Here is a 14,607-nt window from a genome sequence, read left to right on the forward strand (position 1 = left end):
ACAACAGTTCTGCTTTTGCAGTTCATTTAATTGTGAACTGCAAGATGTATTCTTAAAGGTATCAAGATGCTTAAAATTCACCCTCTCGCTAAAGGAATTGATGTGGGATAACAATAGTGACCAATCCCAAGATCAGTCAGTCTTAGCTATGAAAATCCATCTTTGAAGCCAGCAACATGACATACATCATCATCATAATCATCATTATTATTAATATTGTTGTTGTAAAGTGCTGAGGCATAGAACTTCAAATGTACCCAAAATGTCAATATTCTACTAACACTATTAAATCAGCTAAGACTACTATGTGCCATTTGTATAGCACATGATGGGACCTTTAGATAGCCTCACAATTTGCTTCCTCTGAATTCCAAAAGCCAATGGATCAGGCCCACCTCTAGTCCTCCTATCTGCTTGACATGAAATTAAGCAATGGGCTAAACTCTACAACCATTGGGATCTTCAGTCAATACATGCTTAATCACTTGGCTGTTGCCTAATTCAAAGTTGCCCAATTATGCAGCCCAACTCCCAGGACAAATGTATGGCCTGGCCCCAAGGACCACCTTCTTCCATTAAGAATTGGTGCATATTTCCCCAACTCCAACCACTGAGGTGACATGACTCCAGTGCACAGTGTGCAAGGCTTACCCACTTTCCTCAATAAGTCCACACACTCCAGAACTGTTAATGTGTTGCAGGTTTGGCACCAAAACCCAAACAGAGACCACAGAGGAAGGACACACCTGCTGAATTCATGCCTCTTGCAAGTCTGGTCTGGAAAATCTTTTAAGTCTACTTCCTTCCAGCATGGCCACACAGGGCTTGGCAGGTCGCATGTTGCTAACTCCTGCCCTAACAGGCAAGTATGTTACTTCCTTCAACTAGCAGCATGTAATAGTGATGACTAGTGATGAGGGAGACAGAAGGAAAGGGAAGCTGCTAATCTATTGGGGTGGGTCATATGGCAATGGGACATAGGACATACATAGGAACATAAGAAGAGCCTAAAGGATAACTGAAGACACACCTCCTCCCATATCATCCTGCCCATGCATTAAGATCTTCAGGAGGCCCTTCTCCATACACCAACAGTGGGAGAAATACATTATGCATTTACTGAAGAGAGGGTCTTCTCTGTGGTGGCACCCTGACTTTAGAATGCCCACTCAAGGGAGATCCATTGGTGCCGACTTTGCTTTCCTTTTGACTCCAGATCAAAACATTCCTTTTTGCCTGGGCATCTAAAACTTTAATTAAAAAAAAAGATTGATTTGTTTGTTTGATAGCTCATTAGATTTTATGCATCTTAACTTGTAATGTAATTATTATATTGTATTTATTCTTTATATAACGTTGTGTACACCAACCTGGGATCATTTGTGGTTGAAGGACGGTTTATACATTCTAAAAATAAATAAGAGCCCTGCTGGATCAGGCCAAAGGCCTATTAGTCCAGCATCTTGCTTCCCACAGTGGCGTATAGGAAGCCCACAAGTAGAACATGAGGGCAATAGCCCTCTCCCACTGAAATTCCTCAGAAACAAGTGTATCTTGACAGTAACATAGAGCCATCATGACTAGTAGCCACTGGTACTAGTAGCCTTATCCTCTATGATTTTGTCTAATCCCATTTTAAAGCCATCTAAGTTGGGGGCCATCATCACACAACAAGGAAATGAATTCCATACTTTAACCATGTGCTCTGTGAGGATGTATGTTACTTCCTGCAATACTTACACTGTAAACCTATCTGTACAGCCCAGCACACTGTCTCCAAAGGGAGCTTGCTCTGAATCTGTTATAGTGCACAAATCCATTCCACAATGCATTTGCCATTCCCACAGTAACATTTATTCACAACAAATGCATGCTTATTTGAAACTGAGTAAACTGGTAAGCATACAAACCTACGTGAAAACAATGAACCACTTTTTTTCAGTGACTGTCCCCAACATTGCCAACTGCTGTGAAGTTTCTGCAGTGAAGCACCCCTCCTTTCTTATAAAGCTGTCTTCTCCTGAATGACCTGATGACTACTTAATGGGAGTTATGATATCACAGTGAGCTGGCTGACATCACAAAATGGAACAAGAAGCAGAAGAACCACCACATACAGAAGGAGCTTGACAACAGCACTACACATCATTGGCTGTGAATGAGTGGGCTAGCACAGCTGGCACTCAGTGGTGGCCAGGGGAAGCCTCAGGAAGACTATAGCAGTGAAGGTAAAGGACCACAGAAACAAAGGGCAGGGGCCTTCTTAAGATGGTAGGGACAACAGGTAGGCACCCTGACCCCGGGTTGAGTGTCTGCCAACTGAAATAGGGGATTGCTTACATGGGCAAGAGGATGGCCAATGAAGGGGAAGAGCGAGCCAAAGGAAGATGGAGCAAGATAACTGGTAATAGAAGAGGAATACAATGTACTGAGAATATGGAACCAGCAGGGAGAGAGTAGCTGACTAGCATTGAGGGAGTGTGGCACTCCCTCACTGTCAAACCCATATACCTCCACACTTAATCTTCAAAAGAAACTCTAGCAGACAACAGTGGGTTAACCTAAAGAAGGACTTATTCAGTATACCAGTTAAAGTTCACTAGGTTCTTCACTTCAGATAAAGAATTACAAATTGTCCCTTTAGGTAAGAAGTAACGTGAACTATACAGCTCTTTGACAGAAACCCAAGGATACTGCAGAACCTTGGTGTGGGGTAGCTTGCCAAGGGAGTTCATACATAGTCTGGACCGTTCTCCTCCTGTAGCATCCCAAGCCATGGAGGCAACAGCCCTCTGCTCCTATTTTCTTCTCACCTTGGCTTTCAATCTTGTCTTAAATTTTTCTTCCCTAGCCCCTACTCCCAACCAGCCTCTTTTCACTACTACCTCCTCTCCGCTCTCCTTGTTCTGTCTGTCTGTCTTTCTTTCTTTCTTTCAGCCCCTTTCTCTCTAGGTTTGGATCTTATAGCTGGTCTTCCTCAGGTTTGTTACTTCTCCTAAAGCCTCCTTCCTCCAGTCTGCTTGGCTACCTGGTTGGTCTATTCCTCCTTTTTCCCCAGGGATTGCCCCCAAACCTTTCCACTACCCTTTCTTTCTGTTCCTTTCTCCTCTCCAGCTTCTTTCCCCCAGCAGCCATGAATCTGGACTTTTGAACTTCCCGGCTAATGAGCTGCTGCTCTGGTCTTCTCACCCCTGCTCCCAGCCACAGCTGTGGAACATTATGAGGCTCTAGCTGAGTAGCAGGTTTCCTGGTGTTGGTCATGTGATCCTACTGCTGTGGCTGCTGGTATCTGTCTTTGGCTTGTCTTCAGCCCTGCTGCAGAGCGAGGAAATGAAGGTGCTGTGCCAGATGAAGGTAGGTGACAGGGAGATGGATGGAAAGGAGGCAAGGAAGCAAGTGATCGATTGGCAGGGTTCATATGGCATGGGAAGGTGGGGTCAGATGCAGAAGAGCAAAGAAAGGCTAGTGTGAGGAAATGGGAGGATAGACTGGAGAGTGCTGCTGGCAAAGAAGTAATATGACAGGATTATCATAGGGGGTAGAGGCATAGCTCAGTGGCAGAGCACATGATTTGCATGCATAAGTATCTAGGCTTAATCCTCAGAACATCCAGCTAAACAGTCACTGTTAACAGGACCAAAAAAGGCCTTGGAAAGCTGCTGCCAGTCAGAGCAAAAAAAGACCAAGCGCTGGGCAGAAAGAAGATAACCAGATGTTTTGGATTTTCAGATTCTCAGATACCCTACAAACTGATCTAATTTAGAATGATTATTTTACTTGTATTTAGTAACCAACAAAGTACCCCAGCTTATTTTTTTTGCCCAATACAAATATTTGACCTGAAATATTTGTGGGGGGAAATTAAAGCACACTTAATGTGATTTATATGTTATATTGAGGATGTTTTTTATTAGAATACTTGAAAAGATTCAAAAACAATAGCATGTATTTCCCATATGTTGTTTTTTTAAAAAATTTAAGGAAAAAAACAAAGGTACTAAAAACTTTTGTCACACTAATAAATCTTAGCAACCCAAAGAACTGTGCATGATATGGTGACAACCACTCATCTATTCCAAGAGTTCAACTCTCTTCCACTGAGGTTCCTGGAGCACCATCAGTTTCACTGTCATGAATTAGTACCATTTCACACCGAGACATATATGTATTTCAATAACCTATATGTATTCTCTCACATACTTGCTAGGGATAATGACCTGAAAAACATTAATGACAATTTGGAAACTGCCAAACTTGCCTGACATTGTATTTATGCTTGGCATCCATTCATGGTTACTAATGAACTTATGAAATGGAAAACTTTCTGTGGAAAAAGTAAGCACTAGAACATTTTCAATGTGTAAAATTTTCCACCTCATATCACTGCCTGTAAAGTCAATGCCTATTGTTTCAGCAACACCAGAGCTTAGGCCATATTAGATCTCGTATTCTTCATTCTTTAGTTTTTAAATTTTTAAATCTTAATTTTGTAACAGACATTTCAGAATTCAACAATTTCCTGCCGCTCCTTTGTGGATAAGGAGCTCTTTGGCAACAGAAATCAATCTCTTGTGTAAAGCTGCAGTTGCCTACCTTTCAGCTTTTGAAACAGGGCAAGCTAGAAATCTAAATAACATAAACGGGATTGTTACGCCTTTCAGTTGACTATTTGAAAAAAAGATGTGGTGACACGCTTGGAACTAAATTTTCAATAACATGATTCAATAGTATGAGTGATTCCTCTATACTGATTTATACCAAACTGTAGTTCCAATTCAGGATTATACTTCCAATCCATCTGCTTCATGCCAATTAAGAATAGTATTTACAATCTGGCATCTTTCAAGGGTAACTGTTTATGTGAAGTCTCTTTTTAAGGCTAATCTACATACCCAAGATGCAGTCTTGTCAACTGGTGGTAACTAGAAAGTGTTCTCACCCTCCGCTTCTACCAACACGAAGCAATGAAATGATGGAGTCTCTCTACCTGCTGTATTTGAAGAAAACCAAATTGCATTCTGGTCCTGCCACTTCATCTGCCAGTGAGATGAGATTTTCAAACTCAGAAAAGCAGTTAAGAGGCTTCACTTGCCTTAACAATTCCGTCCTTATGAAACAGCCAGGCTAGATCCTAGATGTGGGATCTTAAAAATTCAGCCTTCACAAATTCCAGAATAGGTTTCTCCTAAGGATAGAAGAAAGGAAAAGCACAATGTATTAGACCACTGATCTTAAACTGTGTACTGGGAGGGGGGGTACTTTTAACCACTTCAAATGTTTATAATAGTACTAATCTAATTTTCCATGTTAAACAATACAGGTGGTTTAATTGCTTCAGAGGACAGTTTTAAGACTCTTGAACAGAAAAATAAATTTCAGCGATTCAGGTTAGCATAGTCAATGCAGTATAGTATAAAGAGAGACCTGGACTCTGCTTTTACACTACAATTCTATATTGTCAGTGGTAACATTCAAAAACAGTGAACATACCATGTGGCTTTGTGGTGAAATATGTATTGTACAAAGAAGTTTCATGTGTATTTCTCACATTAGGCTGTGGGAAATAATGCTGTGGAGACTGACAGCTCGTTTTGTGCTTTCATAGTGAACATGTAATTAAATTTAGCTACCGCCACTACACAATGTGTTCACTAATAATCTTTAGATGACAATTTATCATATGACTAACGTATATATTCAGCCCCTAAGGAACTTGCAGGGTGAAAAAGAATCAAACTAGGAAAAGAATCAAACACTGACCAAGGCTGTTTAATGCAGCGAGAGATAGGAAGGTAGGTTTATGGCCTCCCCAGTAGCAGGATAAAATGGAAGCCCCAGCTCTAGCTGTTTAATATGCAGATAGAGGTTTGGAATGAAATAAAGCTGTATATAGTTGATCGCGTTAACTTTTTGTTTGGTTCAAATACTCTGACTACATCTCCATAAACTGCATTTTGCAGAGTGAACAGCTTTAATGCTTCAAAATCTTCTTTTGTTTAAAACACAAAACAAAACACATTGAGTTGAAAAGACAGCTTGGGTATCAGCACTCAGCCCATTGTTCTGTTTTTGTCCAGAGCGTCTTGCAGCACTAAAATTGCAAGCTCAATATTACATTTCCTCTAAAAAAATATTTTGAAACTCATTTTACTTGCTTTACAATTCATGAAATCTCTTCATATGCCAGAGGGACAATCAGGGCATATGAAAACTGTCATCTTAGGTTGATAATAGCAACACTTGACTTTATGTCAGCTTGTCTGACATTATTATTACTACAAGAAATTAAAAAAACAGCATTAATATTGTAGAGATTTGGGGCACAATTCTAAACTTCAGTTAACGATGGCTGAGGAGTTATAGCAGGGGTGGGGAATCTCTTTCAGCCCAAGAACCAAATTCAATTCTGGAGAAGCTTTGGGGGCTGCATTCCAGTAGTGTCCGGGGCTGAGGACAAAGGGGTCAGGGTTGAAGGCAAAGAGGATGGGACCAAAAATACCAGCATATTGTAACTGAAAGCTCTTACTGCCAGTAGCTAAGCCTTAGGAGAGGCACTGCAACCCTTTAGAATGGAGAAAAAACTGCAGAAAAGCTGGGAAACCACCAAACGATCAGTGGTTAGGGAATAGGGGAAGGGGGCACGGCCATCTAGGGAACCCCAGAGGGCCAATTTGGGACCCCTGGAGGGCCAAATTTGGCCCCTGGGCTTGAGGTTCCCCACTCGTGGGTTACAGGTTATGGTGGAGGCCCCCTATGCCACAACCATGTGAGATACACCAATGCAACCACACAGATATCTCGGCATAATGCTATGGAAACCTATCTGCTACTCTGACATAACTCCACCAGCATAGCAGTCAAAACATGACAGAGATATGGGCAGGACCGAGGAGAAACAGATTTACCACAAATCCTATGCCCCTTCAGACCCTAAACACAACCCAAGCAACAGTGGATCTTACAGCAACCACAAAGATGGTGTAAGGGAAGTTTCTTCCATTCAACTCAGTGAAGGGAAAAAATTATGCTTCTTCTCCATCTCATGCCCTGCCATGTCGATATGATGGAGTATAAGATATGGTGCAAATCTGCAGCCTATCACAGTGCACTACCACCAGTGTATAAGCTCCAGATAGGGAGATCATGACTCGGATAATAGGGGATACAGCTTGGGACCATCTCACTCCAGTTTCAGGTCTTGTACATTTAAAGCACACAAGGGAAAACTCTGGTTATGGGAAAATATGGAGAAAGTGAACTTTGCACTCAACAACAGCACTTTGCACAAAACAACCAGTCACAAGAACAAAGAGAGGAACACTTCCCTATCTAGAACCCTAACAGGTACGCTAGCTTAGGGCTCCAGACAAAAAACACCCAATTGTAAACTGCAATGGTTGTCAATTGCTTGCTGGGCTCAATTCAAGGTGTTGGTTTTAAACTTTAATGCCCTAAACAGCCTAGAACGTAGCTATCTAAGGGACCACCTGTCCCATTATGAACCAGTATTAAGATCTGCAGGAGAGACCCTTTTGAGGACACCATTGGCCACAGAGGCCCGTTTGTTGGACACATGTGAAAGGGCTTTCTCCTGTGTCATTCCCAAACTGCAGAAAGTGCTCCCTTAAGGACTACAATTGGGCCCCATCTCAGCTTTTAGAAAGGGTGCGAAATCACATTTTTAATTTGGCCTTTTAAAGTATGTAGTTTTAATGATCCAATGTTTTACTGCTTTTAATGTTCTTATTTTTAATTGTTTAATTGTTTATTGTTTTAAATTGCTATGCATTGCCTTGGTGGCTTTTTAAAAAAAGAAAATCAGGCTGTGGCACCCCTTTGTTACTGAGCTCAGCCATGATGCCTTTGTACACATGTGGTCTGTATTTTGGTATTTGGTTGGGAACATCCCAACAGTTTTTCTAATATGTATTATTGTTTTGAGAAGGCTGCAGGAGGAAGAATTTCATGGCACCTAAGAGAAACAGGAACCTGATGTGAGCATGCAAGGCTACACATACATTGTAATTAAAGTTCATGACTCTGCTGCAGTATGCAAAACGGGAACTCCAGATACATGCAAATGCCTGACTACCAGGTTACCACACTAGTTAGGCAGCCCACAAGAGTACCTTTAAATGTACCTATAGACCTGGCAGGAAACATAGTCCAGTCCTGAAGCATCCCCACCCCATGGGCACCCCCCATGGTACCCTTTGTTCTACGTTGTTGTTCAGTCGTTCAGTCGTGTCCAACTCTTTGTGACCCCATGGACCACAGCATGCCAGGCCTTCCTGTCCTGCGCTCTCTCCCAGAGCGTGCTCAAGTTCATATTCACTAAATCGGTGATGCTATCTAGTCATCTCATCCTCTGCCGTCCCCTTCTCCTTTTGCCTTCAATCTTTCCCAGCATCAGGGTCTTTTCCAGGGAGTTTTCTCTTCACATTAGGTGGCCAAAATATTGGAGCTTCAGCTTCAGTATCTGTCCTTCCAATGAGCACTCAGGGTTGATTTCCTTTAGGATGGACTGATTTGACCTCCTTGCAGTCCAGGGGACTCGTAAGAGTCTTCTCCAGCACCACAAAGCATTGATTATTCGGCACTCAGCCTTCCTTATAGTCCAGCTCTCACAGCCATACGTTGCTACTGGGAAAACCATAGCTTTGATTATGTGGACTTTTGTCTGCAAGGTGATGTCTCTGCTTCTTACTATGCTGTCTAGGTTTGCAATGGCTTTCCTCCCAAGGAGCAAGCGTCTTTTAATTTCATGGTTACAGTCACCGTCTGCGGTGATCTTGGAGCCCAAGAAAATAAAATCTGTCACTGCTTCCATTTCTTCCCCTTCTATATGCCAGGAAGTGATGGGGCCAGATGCCATGATCTTCGTTTTTTTAATGTTGAGTTTCAAACCAGCTTTTGCACTCTCCTCTTTCACCCCCAACAAGAGGCTCTTGAGATCCTCTTCGCTTTCTGCCATTAGGGTGGTATCGTCTGCATATCGGAGGTTGTTGATAATTCTCCCGGCAATCTTAATTCCGACCTCTGATTCATCCAACCCGGCATTTCTCATGATGTACTCTGCATATAAGTTAAATAAGCAGGGTGACAATATGCAGCCTTGTCGTACTCCTTTCCCAATTTTGAACCAATCGGTTGTTCCATCTCTGGTTCTTACTGTTGCTTCTTGACCCTCGTACAGGTTTCTCAGGAGACAGGTAAGGTGGTCTGGTACTCCCATCACTTTCAGAATTTGCCACAGTTTGTTGTGATCCACACAATCAAAGGCTTTAGCGTAGTCAATGAAGCAGAAATAGACATTTTTCTGGAATTCTCTTGCTTTCTCCATGATGCAGCGAATGTTGGCGATTTGATCTCTAGTTCCTCTGCCTCTTCTAAACCCAGCTTGTACTTCCGGTAGTTCTCGGTTCGCATACTGCTGAAGCCTAGCTTGTAGGATTTTGAGCATCACCTTGCTGGCATGTGAAATGAGCGCAATTGTGCGGTAGTTTGAACACTCTTTGGCGTTGCCCTTCTTTGGAATTGGAATGTAAACTGACCTTTTCCAGTCTTGTGGCCACTGTTGAGTGTTCTAGATTTGTTGGCATATTGAATGCAGCACTTTAACAGCATCATCTTTTAGGATTTTAAATAGCTCGGCTGGAATACTGTAACCTCCGCTAGCTTTGTTGTTACTAATGCTTCCTAAGGCCCACTTGACTTCACTCTCGAGGATGTCCGGCTCAAGTTCAGTGACCGCACTATCATGGCTATCAGGGACATTCAGATCTTTCCTGTATAGTTCTTCTGTGTATTCTTGCCACCTCTTCTAAATCTCATCTGCCCATCTTTGCACAAAACGTTCCCTTGAGATCTCCAATTTTCTTGAAGAGATCTCTAGTCTTTCCCATTCTGTTGTTTTCCTCGATTTCTTTGCATTGTTCATTTAAGAAGGCCTTCTTGTCTCTCCTTGCTATTCTCTGGAACTCTGCATTCAGTTGGGTATATCTTCCCCTTTCTCCTTTGCTTTTCGCTTCCCTTCTTTCCTCAGCTACTTGTAAAGCCTCATCAGACAGCCACTTGGCTTTCTTGCATTTCTGTTTCTTTGGGATGGATTTTGTTGCTGCCTCCTGAACAATGTTACGGACCTCCGTCCATAGTTCCTCAGGCACTCTGTCTATCAGGTCTAATCCCTGAAATCTATTCCTCACCTCCACTGTATATTCATCAGGGATATGATTTAGGTCATACCTGAACAGTTTAGTGGTTTTCCCGACGTTCTTCAATTTAAGCCGAAATTTTGCAAGAAGCAGCTCATGATCTGAGCCACAGTCAGCTCCAGGTCTTGTTTTGACTGACTGTATGGAGCTTCTCCATCTTTGGCTGCAAAGGACATAATCAATCTGATTTCGATATTGACCATCTGGTGACGTCCATGTGTAGAGTCGCCTCTTGTGCTGTTGGAAAAGAGTGTTTGTTCTCAGATCAGCATGTTCTCTTGGCAAAACTCTATTAGCTTTTGTCCTGCTTCATTTTGTACACCAAGGCCATGCCTGCCTGTTATCCCGGTGATTTCTTGACTTCCTACTTTAGCATTCCAATCCCCTATGATGAAGAGGACATCTTTTTTTGGTGTTAGTTCTAGAAGGTGTTGGAGGTCTTCATAGAACCGATCAACCTCAGCTTCTTCGGCCTCAGTGGTTGGGGCATAGACTTGAATTACTGTGATGTTGAATGGTTTGCCTTGGATTCGTACTGAGATCATTCTATCATTTTTAAGATTGTACCCCAGTACTGCTTTTCCCACCCTTTTGTTGACTATGAGTGCTACTCCATTTCTTCTAAGGGATTCTTGCCCACAATAGTAGATATGACGGTCACCTGAATTAAATTCGCCCATGCCTGTCCATTTTAGTTCGCTAATTCCCAAGATGTCGATGTTCAATCTTGCCATCTCATGTTTGACCACCTCCAGCTTACCTTGATTCATTGATCTGACATTCCAGGTTCCTAAACAATATTGTTCTTTACAGCATTGGATTTTCTTTTCACCGCCAGACACATCCACAGCTGAGTGTCCTTTCGGGTTTGGCCCAGCCGCTTCACTCTTTCTGGCGCTACTTGGAAATACCCTCTGCTCTTCCCCAGTAGCATATTGGACACCTTCCGACCTGAGGGGCTCATGTTCCGGCGTCATATCTTTTATCCTTGTGATACGTTCCACGGGGTTTTCTTGGCAAGAATACTGGAGTGGGTTGCCATTTCCTTCTCCAGTGGACCACATTTTGTCAGAACTCTCCGCCATGACCCTTCCATCTTGGGTGGCCCTGCATCACATAGCTTATGGCTTCACTGAGTTATGCAGGCCCCTTCGCCACAACAAGGCAGTGATCCATGAAGGGGTTGTTCTAAGTACCTCTACCCATCTCCCAGAAGCATGGCTTTTGTAATACTTCATTTGCTTTAATTCAATCAAGTAGTCAGGAACCTTTGAGATTTCATTTAATTCCCCAGAGTCAAGCTATTGATCGCTTTGTTCTCCCTCGTCCTGAGTCCACCCAAAGTCAGTGTACTTTTGTTTGAAGTCAGTAACTGCCCTTGAATTCAGGCACCCAGTGCTCTTCCTGATCATGAAACCCAGCATGGACAAGCTGTCACACAGGTTGAAGGATCACCTAGGGTTCACTTGGCTCACAGCCCATTTCTAGTGATCCTTCCTAGCATTCTCCCTCTCCTACTCTGGTGTTTAGCCCATGTTTCCAGGATGAGAGCTCTTCCTCGCTCTCCTTGCTTAAACCATATCACAGCCTTGTTTTCCCAGATAGAACTTTGCCTCTTGTGGAACACCCACTGAGGCTTTCTAGCCAGTTTTCTTTCTCTGGTGCAGCACAATCACACTATGAGCTCAATCATTCTGTCTGGGACACCTGTGAGCCTCCCAGTCTGGGTACACAACTGCAATCCTGAAGCTGCAGACCTTCTACAGGCCCCTCAAAATCCTAGGGAGCCATGCCTTGCGGTGGTTTGTGTCACCGTTTAGGAGTTGCTGCCTCTAAGCCCAGTGGTTTACACATTTGGTGGGCAAGTCTATTTCTGCAACCAGATTGGGTTTAGCTTTGGAGTCCCTAATAATGGCTTAGCTGAAGACAGCCGTTTGGTCTTCTCATCATTGCCTTTGGCTCAGGAATCCAAGCAGTGTTGGATATATACACCTTTGAGCTGTTTCTGCACAACTTGGTCCACCACGTTGTCCAGACAGATGGAGTGATTGCCCCATTTTGGGTTTGTGACCAGAAGCCTGTAGACCACTGGGACATGAGGTCCTTTAGGTTCCCCTTATTCTGAAACAAGAGAAATATACCCAGTTTGACTATATTTCTTCTTCCTCCTGAACTCGTTCTGCCTCATCATTTCCCTAGTGCCCCCTCTGCTTCTTCTTTTTTTGCAAACTCACCACCTCCATCTGTGTCTATTACTGCTAGTGGAAATAGCCTACTGGTCTACCACTAGGGGCTTGGTATACTAATCTAACCTTTCCATAAACATTTATGATGAAATAAAGGTGTATTTTTTTCTCATCATCTTTGTCAGTGAGCTAATTTTCCCATTTTGTTTGAATACACTGCATGATCTGCTGTGTGCATACCACGCCACTGCAAAAGACCCCTATGGTTCCGGGTTCATTAGCCACAGGTGTACACAGGCAAATCCGTGCATACATGTGAATGCTTGGACTGTGCATCCAAGTTCAAGGACTATGTGTTGCAGCAACTGCCTATTGTTTATTACTCTCCCACATCCTGTTCCACACAGGCCATAAGGGAGGTCCACCCCATGACAAGCATCAGTGACCAGGATTCTCTCATCAGTTCTTCTACCAGGTTGCCAATCTACTTGTTCCAAGCAGACTCTTGTATCCTCGCCAACTCCATGACAGACAGTTATGCAACAGGTGATGGTGTACCTAACATAGAGCTGGAGCCAGGAGGGACACTGCATCTGCTACCCTGGTGTCTGTCAAACAACAGTCCAAGGCACAAGAGTCCTGACAACTCCTGACATTTTCTTCCATTTCAAGATCCACTCCATCCTGGATGCTGTTTATTGAAAAGCTTTGCCATATGTACTGTGTCTTTGTTACTAAGCAGTAGCAGATAAGGAACCCTTTCTCTCCCCGTTGTATTATCTGGTTTCAGCTGGCCTCAGGATGGGACAGCGGGGCAGGGAGCTTGATGCTACCAGAGCTCAGGGCCAGTGGCTTCTCCACTCTCAGTGCCCAAGTGAGATAGGTGATGCTATGGTGTATATGGGAATTGGTTGGAGGCAGGAGGGGGAGTCAAAATAGCCAGGGGAAGGGGTGCCCCAAAAAGCTAGCTGACCCATGCAGTGCTCCTCCAGATTAACTCAGCTGTGGCGGAGCATGGGTGTCCCTTCCCACCTTTTGTAGCATGGGGTTGTACCCTAGACTGCAAACCTGGAACTCCCTTGCATGCGAAACCTGAATATTTCCACCAGGCTCAGGCTTCTCTTGCAGCCCATGTGGTCCTGGCTTCTATGAGTGGATCTTGAAGTTTGTGGGGAGGGGAGAGAAAATGTCCCATGATGTCCATTTCCTGACGGCTGCTGTGGCTTGAGTGGGTAGGAAACTGCTCTGTGGTGTCTACAGCATGGATCTCTCTTTTGCCTCTGACATAACAGTTGCTGGCCAGGAATGCCAAAGGAGAGTGGGGTTTTATTCCCATGTCAAACTCACATCTCTAGTTTACCAACCCCATGCCCTGTTAAGTGAGCTACTAGAGGTTGCAGCTGTTAGTGTGTGGTTGTGGCTCTCTGGTTGCCTGTTCTGGCCCTTTTCCCTGCTTGACCAAAAAAAACCCTTTTCCCCCTTCAATTTGTCTTCAGCCCTTATAGTCATGGGGGCCCATGCCCTCTCTACAGACTCCCCACAAGGGTGCTGTTCCAACTGATGTTTTATATGGCCTCTCCTTCTTTCCCTTTGTGTGCTGTGATCAAACATACTACTTATGAACAATGCTGGTATCACTGAACTTCCGTGTGCAGGGATGCCTGTAGCTCTTGGTTGCTGGCGACTTCCTGCCTGTGTCACAGTGAAGTAATGTGGCATCATTATAGCAGACAAGTTGTGTATTATCTGTGGGAATACAGAGCGGGAAGATGTACTAGGGATATCTCCCTATCAGTCTGAGTGGATTGGTTCCTCCCATGTCTGGCTGACATGGGTGCATCTCTGTAACTTCACCACACTGCCTGTGACTGGTGGGTACTGGTGGTGTGGCTGTTGTCACTCCATTATGTGCTTTTTGGAGCAGCGTCATTTTCACCTGTTCTGTGCTGGGCAGGTGTAGGATATGGCAGATGTTGTGCTGGCATAGTGACAGTATATCTCCCACCCCACCCAGTGTATTGCAGTACATGACTTTTAATACATTATTTTGAAATCTACCTCTTATATGCCTAAAAAAATTAAAATATTCAATTTCCTAGAGCCCTCTTTATTCCAAGGATTTGCATGAGTTGGATAGCTGAAAGACCGAAGTCACTGAAACCAAATTCAGCATGCCAGGTTTTAAAATATTTTAATAAAAAAGCCAG

General features: G+C 43.6%; 1 protein-coding gene across 1 annotated transcript in view; it reads right to left on the reverse strand.

The window, feature by feature from the left end:
• Positions 1-14,607, reverse strand: part of DNAJC5 (DnaJ heat shock protein family (Hsp40) member C5) — a 76,118-nt gene that overhangs the window by 45,644 nt on the left and 15,867 nt on the right. The window contains exon 2 of the mRNA XM_084854479.1: positions 5,093-5,185. The gene's annotated coding sequence lies outside the window, so the exon portion shown is untranslated. The remainder of the gene's footprint in view (positions 1-5,092; positions 5,186-14,607) is intronic.

The sequence above is a fragment of the Heloderma suspectum genome, chromosome 4 (assembly GCF_057233095.1).
Source record: "Heloderma suspectum isolate Gila_16-S chromosome 4, 16-S_ref, whole genome shotgun sequence".
NCBI lineage: Eukaryota > Metazoa > Chordata > Lepidosauria > Squamata > Helodermatidae > Heloderma > Heloderma suspectum.